General features: G+C 38.5%; 1 long non-coding RNA gene across 1 annotated transcript; it reads right to left on the bottom strand.

The window, feature by feature from the left end:
- Positions 1-1,541: 1,541 nt before the first annotated feature.
- On the bottom strand, positions 1,542-5,220 carry LOC107184832. The gene is made up of 3 exons (XR_001515740.1): positions 5,112-5,220; positions 2,663-2,770; positions 1,542-1,770 (listed from the first exon to the last, which is right to left on the bottom strand). It is a non-coding gene; the product is annotated as an uncharacterized LOC107184832 (long non-coding RNA).
- Positions 5,221-8,555: the final 3,335 nt, after the last annotated feature.

Here is an 8,555-nt window from a genome sequence, read left to right as displayed (position 1 = left end):
AAAGTAAGTCAGAATAAACTGGTGAATATTATAGAATCAGGGGCATAGAAAGGGAGTGGACTGACAATTCTTGAGGGGAAGGAGGTGTGGGGGATACAGGAAGAGACTGGACAAAAATCTTATATCTATGGATGAGGACAGTGGTGGGGGGTGGGGTGAGGGCATGGCGTGGGGTGGGAACCGGGGGGAGGGGAGCTATGGGGGGGAAAAAGAGGGACATCTGTAATAATCTGAACAATAAAGATTTGAAAACAAAAGAATATGAGGGAGGCAAGTGACAAAAGGATAAAGTGCCATTAGATAATACGATCTGGTGAAGCAAACATATTGTGGAGTCAGAATAATGGAGAAAATGATTTGGAAATGTAGGAGGCTGAATTTAGAGCCTGGGTCACTTCAAATTAAGATTATGGAGGGGTTCCAGATATTGGCAATAATAAATTTTAGATTATGACCAAAGGGGTTATTAGAATAAGTGAGAAAAAAATACAAGATTACTGGATGTCCAGTAATTAAGTGGCTAGAATGTTGGAAGGATGGTCTATGACATAGAGTCTATGTAGACAAAGCACTAAATATTAGAAGAGTATTAGTGCTAGAGAGATTAACAGTGAGCTGAAATTTTTAAGGAATCAGGGAAATGACCACGAGTTGGAAGATGACTGAAACAGTCAGTGTTGTGTAATGGTTGTTGTAGTCTGATGTCAAGAGTCAGCATTGGAAATTTTTAAAGTTGGGGGGAGGAAAGATGATCTGGAAATTGAAAACAGAAAAAAGAGAACCTTCGGGTTCATTAGTACATGGAATGTGGTAAACAAAGCCACCACCCACACTTGGGATATCTGCGGGGAACCTAAAAGGAGAAGTGGATTTCAATTAAAGCAAGAAGATAAAGGAAATGTTTACTGAGTATTTAGTTTCTAAAGATTTTGGTGGTGAATAACAACGGTTTTCAGAAGGCAGAAAAACTAGCTTTTTTGGAGTCAGAATAGACGCTCAGAGCCTTATATATACACATTGCAAACTCCAGAGCAAGCACTACAAAATTTTACCACATTGTACAAATGCTGACCATAGAAATGTGGACACTGCTATTATTTCAGAGAAACTTATCAAAGAAATTTATTAGCATAAATAAGAAAAGTAGTTGTGATAAAGAAGTGATACCAGCCAAAAATGTCACATGAAAGGAACTGTAGAAAATATTTCATATCTGTGAGAGCACAAAGAATAAAATGTTAAAAGCTGGTCCCAACTTAGAAAGGAGTATGGCAGTTTGCTAAGGCATGGGGAAGATGTTCAAGCTGTTGAGTCAGAAGTTGTACAGAAGAAGTTGCTCATGAAATTTTTAAAAAATGAAATAAACCACTTTAACTCTCAATGTTTCTAATATTTTAAATGATAATGTACTAAGTAATACTAATTTCACTATTTTTTATTCCCATATACACATATATATGTATATATACATATATATATATCATCAACAGAAATATAGTTTTTAATTTTTTGAGACAAAACGATCAAAATTTTCCCTTTGATTCTGAGATTGTGCATGGCTTCAACTGACAGAATGCTTTTTTATATCCTGTGGTGTTATAATAAGCTATAAGTTTGCATTTACCTAGGATAAAAAATGTGGCATATCTACTTTGTTTCCACAAATATTAACTTTTGGAGTCATCAGATTTTCCAATTGTTTCATTTCCATTGAATATTGCCTACTTTACAGCACTTTCAACACTTGAAACATTGATAAGGCTGCCAAACCTGTAACAAAATAAATAAATGAATAAAAATGAATTGTATGCTTCCTTTATCTTTAAAAAGGGACAATTACTTCATGAACCAAATCTGTTATATCCAAAACTTTTTTTTTTATTTTCTTGTTAGATGATTGTATTTAAGTTAAAAGAGAAAAAGTGACAATAGCTAGGGTGATTCCTTATACCACTGTGAGAATTCACAAGAGCCCTCAACTGTCTAAAACCCTCAAGTTACCTCTCAGCCTTCTGTTCCCAAGTTCACCCAAGAGGTCATGAGCAGTCTTGGCTTGTTCAGGACATGTCTGATTTGATGCCCAATATCTTGATGTAACTATCTACAGTGCCTCCTTCCACGCTCAAAGGTGTTCGGGTTTGGGCAATAAATCATAAGGTTACCTTCACTGTAAGTTTCTTTAAAATGTTGCATAATCTTCCTTTAATAAAGCATGTAAGCTTATATTATTTACTTAAACAACATGCAAAGTAGAAACACAGCAGAATTTTCTTTGCTACAAAGGGACACATTATTGTGTATCACACAGAGTAATACTCTTGACTGTGATTTGATTTTGCATTTATACTTTCCATTTCTTAGTGCCCCCTGAAAGCAAGGGACAGTACTGTGAACGGAAGGGTTAGGAAATGCAGCAGAACTTCTGAATTTCTACCTTCTGTGCTCTTAATTCCAAGGGTCTCCTTTTATTTAGAATAGGTATTTTGTTAAAAAAAAAAAACAAACCATGATTGCTTGGGGTTCAGACACATGCTCCCATAATTTCTTGCCTTCTGTTTTTCATCTTTGATCATATATGGAGGATAACTGTCAGGTAAATATATCCAAAATTAGCATACCAGACATTCCTTTATTATTGACAAAATAGAAGAGACTAACTCACAGGTAAAATGCAAAATTTTGAAACATTTTCTGTCGTCTGATATTTCTTGGGTAATGTACAATTCAGTTGCATCCAGGACACAGGTGATGGAAGACAGCTAATGAACAGCTATATGCAAAAGAAACATCAGTTACTATTCCTTTATCTCAATGGGAGCTAATTCAAGTACAACAGAACCAGACTCATGTCATCAAAATTCCACTCAACAATCATTTAACTTCTTCTCGGTTCCTTGTCCCCTTTCCCTCAGTGAAACGTTAAAACTGTCTTTATTCTCAGGTTTCCTACTTAACACCATCACTCTTAACATTCAGCATATGATAAGCAAAAACAGAGGTATCAGGTGAGCTAAGTCCTAGTCCCCCAAATACCACCATCTCTACATTTGTAGAGGTTCTAATTTTATTTTCTGCATCCACTGTGGAATGGGTTCCCATTCATTCAAGGCTAGCCTTTCCACTCTTTTCCAACTTACTACCTCCCTCTCTCCTACTCTTTTAATCTTTCCCTCTTCATTGGGTCCTATCCTGAAGTAAGTAATAATATTTTTAAAACTCTCCTGATGTCATGAATTTTCTTTTAGAGGTATAAAAGGTAACATCTTTCATTACCCCCAAAGATTCTAAAGAGAAAATCTGGAGCTTAAGCTTTACTTTATTGCTTCTTCCTCATTCAGATTTTAAGCACTCTCTAACATTCTCCGTGAGCACTGTACTTCTCATTTTTTGTATATGAAATATCATAATTACAGTAAAATAACCATTTGCATTATTCTCGATTTGTTTTGATTCACCTTAGATCAAAGCTTCTGTAAGATGTATGAAGGAAGGGCTTATTATTATTACATCCCCAGAATTCAGTATATGTTGCTGACCTTAGCAGGCACAAGAAATATTTGAAAAATAATTAAATGTTACCAATAATTAACCCACATGACTTCATTTATAATACTCTTGCCAGAGACATCTATTAATTGTTAACTAAGATTTTATTTTTTAGCTATACCTAATACCTTAGGCTTTGAAAATAGGCAGACGAGAAGCCTGTGTTGCTCAGTGGTTAAGAGTTGACCTATAAACCAAGAGGTCAAGGTTTGCTTCCCAGTCAGGGCACATGCTGAGTTTGCAGTTTTGATCCCCAGTAGGGGGCATCTAGGAGATAGCAGATAAATGATTTTCTCTCATCATTAATGTTTTAATCTCTCTCTCCCTCTCCCTTCTTCTCTGGAATGAATATATGTAAAAGAAAATAGGTAGACTAGGGTTTGAGCCTGCATTCTGGTGCTTATTACTCATGTGACCTTAAGAAATTTACTTATTCTCTATGAACTTTAGTTTCCTGATCTGAAATTTAGGGATAACAATACTTACATCTTAGACTGTTTTAAGGTCAAATAAAACATTAGCTAGAAAGGTCCTTTTTAGTTTACTATCCCACCCCACTAGTTGCCCCACACACAGAGGGCAGCCCACGGTGGGGACGGGGCCAGCGAGCTGGCAGGAATGGCTGACCTCTCGGGCCCATCCCCCAGCCATCAGGCTCTGATTGCCCAATTGCGAACAGGGAACTGGGGGTGGGTAGCGGGGCGGGGGGGGAGGTGGCTGCAGGAAGCTGGGGAAGATGGCACTGATCACAGGCCAGGCCTAGGGACCATATCCATGCATAAATTTTGTGTGTCGAGCCTCTAGTAAAATCATAAAGGGCAAAAATCACAGAGACATGAACTAAATTCAATTTCATGCTGATAACAAGATCTGTTGGGCTGGAGCATGCTATATATTACAGCAAATTAAATAAGTGAGTGCGCTGGGATAGTAAGGGTTCTAGCATTCCATAGTTAGGAATTTGGTGGTTTTTTGACACTCAAATATTAATAAAATAACAGCGAAATAATCATGAGTATTGCAGTATTTATTGCAGTATCGATTTATCTGTATTTTAACTTTAATAACACTAAGTAGGGCTGTAACATGTGAAAATAAGATAAATGATTTATATGATTATACCAAATGGATTGGTCAAGACTATAAATTTTCATCAGTGTACAACAGCTCAAAGGAGAAAAAGAATCCCATGATTTAAGTTGTATCAATAGTCCATTAAAATATGCCTCACAACTGAAACTAAGTCATTACACTCTGGTTCTATTAGAACCAATAATCACAGGGAATAAGAAATACCAAAGAAATACATATCCATAACTTACCTGCTATGCTATGTTTCATGGACTGGTAAGTCTAATAATTATATGTCCTTGCTATAATTATTTGAACCTGTGGTATAGGAATTCTCCAATGACTCCACTCAGAGGGAAGGGGCATAGAGAAAAGGCATAAAGGCCATTCGTTAGGAACAGCCAAGGATTAATATTGCCACTCAAATTCTTCTTACCTGTACCTTAACAATACCAGGAAATGTATACAGACATACCAGAAATCATAACACAGACCTGAGTCCTATTGCCATTTTTCTCATTGTCACATATCAGGGAGGAGAAATTCTTCCCACTATCTCCGTGCCATATGCATGACTCTGAACATGAGCAAAATCTGAGATCTGAAAATCAAATGAGAAAGTCTTTGAGGCTGGCACACACATATGCATAATATGTATTCACAGATATACAATCAATAAGCATACATATTGGAATTCCAACATCTTCAGTATATATTGAAAGGTTAAAAGGTGACATATTGAATGAGGTGACTGCTTAAAATATGAAAGAAGAGAATGTGTCTGAAATGAGGTGGGATTTGAATCTGAAACAATTTGAGACAGAAAAAGAATCATAGATACATAGGAAGAAAAATGATGAAGCACTCAGAGAAAACTTCAGTATGTTTGAATTGCTGCAACAGGACCTAGTCCATCTCTATTCTTTTAAATTTTCTACAGAAGCCTCATCACCTCACTGTTTTCAGTGATCTACCTGATATATATATAAAAAGCCAGTGACTGGAACACTGTAATGACCTGAACAACCAGTTGCTATGACGCCCACTGCAGCCAGCAAACCAGCCCGATCAGGGGATGGAGCTGGCTGGCCAACCTCCTGTGGTCCCTTCCCCCAGCTGGCCCCACCTCTGATCAGCCTGCCCCACCCCAATCGGCCGCAGCCCCTCCTCGTCCAGCCCTGCCCCTGACCACCTCCTCCCCCTACTCCAATAGGTGACAGGGCTGGCCAGCCAACCTCCAGCAGCCCCTCCCCACTGGCTGGCTGCATCCCTGGTGCACACCCCCCCTCCAGTGACTGGCAGCCCCACCCCTCAGCTGGCCCCACCCTGATTGCCCCCCACTACCTCAACAGGGGGTGGGGCCAGCCACCAAACCTCCTGCAGCCCCTCGCCTCACCCGGCCCCACCCCTGATTGGCCCCTCTACCCCAATCGGCCCACAACTCCTTCCCCAAGCCAGCTCCGCCCCCTAACGCCCCCCCACTCCAATCAGGGCAGGGTTGGCCAGCCAACCACCCATAGTCCCTCCCCCAGGCTGCTGGCCCCTTATCAGCCTCCCCCATCACATTCTGGGGCAGGGCTGCCTGGCCCACTGTCCACAGCCACTCCCCAAAACTGGCTCACCCATGATCAGCCCCCACCACCCCGATGGACCTATGGCACCTCCCCCCAACTAGCTCTACTCCTGATCAGCCCCCCACATACTAATCAGGGGTGGGGCAGGCCGACCATCCACCCACAGCCTCTCCCCATGGCTGGCCCCGCCCCCATTCACCTCTCCACCCCAATAGGGGGAGGGGCCTGCTGGCCAATCACTCACAGCTTAGTCCCCCAGCTGGCCTGGCCCTGATCACACCCCAAACGGGGTGGGCCTGCCAACCTCCCACTGTCTTCTCCTCCCAATAGGCCCTGTAATCAGCCCCCATTGGTGCTGGGCCAGCTGGACCCACCCGTGCACAAATTCGTGCATTAGGCCTCTAGTGTTTCTATAAGACCATGCTTTAAATTATACAATGTTTTTCTATTGTTTCCAGGTTAAAATCCAAACCCTCTCCATTATCTACAGGAACTCTAATGACAGTCCTGTTTTATTTCTTATTAATCTTATTTTGAATACCTTGAACTTCTCCTGAGAGTGTCATGCTATATTGCTCATCACTTTTATTTCAATATGCCTTCCCTTCCAGCACTGAATATTGTACCCTAACCCAGTCTGGACTATTCCCTCCAACTATATTATTTCTTGCATTATATATTTATGTTTACATGCACTTATTACACTGGATTGTAATTATCTCTTTACTCATCTGTTTTTTCTATCATATCATTAGTTACTCAAGGCAAAGAATTACTAAACTGTTATACAGAAAACTTTATATTCTTAGAGTCTTCACCCAAGTGGTAGGCAATTTTTTTAAATAAAAGAAGGTAAGAAAGGAAGGACTGAAGAATGAAAAGGAGATAAATCAGTGAGAAGGCAAAGGGTTTTTAGCAGAGGAAAGTGCATGGTTCCTCTGTGAAGAAACTGGATACTCTATCTAGCAAAGCCTAGGTTTCTGCTTTAACTATTAGTGCCACAGTTTATATCAGCTTCATTTGAAAAGGAAAAAGAAAAGTTGTCTGTTCATACATTCCAGCCTGGTCTTCCACCCTTAAAATATCCAGGTAGATTTTTCATCTCCAGAGAGATCTAACAGAAACCTACCCTCTTTGAATAGCAGCATAGTCAACACAAACCAGGATCCCTTTCTTTCTTACGTATGAAGAGAGAAGCAAGAATTATAAGGTATACTACAGCACCAGAACATGAGAGAGAATTGCCATAATAAAAAAATAAAAAAAAAGGAAAAGGAAAAAGCAAATGACCTGTCTACCACCCAAAAAAATAAGTTTTAGGAAAGACAAGAGTCATATTTTAAAATATTCCTCTGAGTAGTATACTGAGATGACTTTAAAAGTAAGAACAGACTGCTAAAAAAAAAACAATTAAACAATTCTCAAGAATCACGCAAGGTTTTATCAGGTTAAAAATATGATTGTGAAAATAATAATCAATATAAAGATTGAAAAAAAGTTTAGACAACCTCCCATAGTAAAAAAATAATACAGAAAAAGAAAGAGAAGACAATCTGCAAATCTTAACATTTGAAGCAAAGAGGTCATGAAAAGAACAGGAAATGGGGTAGAAAGTATGAACTTACTAGTAATAGCACATATTTTCCATAAATTTGAAAAACATAAACTTTCATATTGAGAAGACCCACAGTGTACACACCAATAAATGATTAGAAAACACTCATACTCAGAATATCTTAAAACTTCAGCTCCCCAAAACGAAGAAAACATTTTAAAAGCTAAAATCAGGTCATTTTTATAGAATGAAAATCACACTGGGAACAGGCTTCATATTAACAACATTGCTTGCTAGAGACAATGAAGCAACATTTTCAATATTCTTGAAGAAACTCCTTTTAACCTTTAAATTTATATGAAGCCATATGAGGACCTTCTCAGACATACAAATATGCAGAAGATTTATTTCCTATATATCCAGGTAAAGTCCATTAAAATGGGAGCATAAATAAATCGGAGTGTAAAAAAAGGAAAAAGAAGAAAGAAGGGATTCAAGAAAACTGAATCTAACCCAAGAAAGATAGATGATTGATAGATAGATAGATAGATAGATAGATAGATAGATAGATAGACAGATAGATGATAGATAGATATTAGTTTGATAAAAATAATAAACAACATATAAAGAAACTAAATGAAGAAAGACAGAAAGTGTTTTTTTAATAGAAGAATTTATAAATGGTTATCAGATTTCCATGATTTTTTTAATTTCAAAAATATTTAAAGATTTTGAACACAGTGAAAAGGCTGGGGAAAATTAGACAATTCTGTTATTGATGAGACTATGAAACAGATAAATGATTTCAC

The sequence above is a fragment of the Myotis davidii genome, unplaced genomic scaffold (genome assembly GCF_000327345.1).
Source record: "Myotis davidii unplaced genomic scaffold, ASM32734v1 scaffold188, whole genome shotgun sequence".
Classification (NCBI taxonomy): domain Eukaryota; kingdom Metazoa; phylum Chordata; class Mammalia; order Chiroptera; family Vespertilionidae; genus Myotis; species Myotis davidii.
The sequence above is the reverse complement of the archived record's forward strand: the minus strand, read 5'-3'. Positions and strand labels throughout refer to the sequence as shown.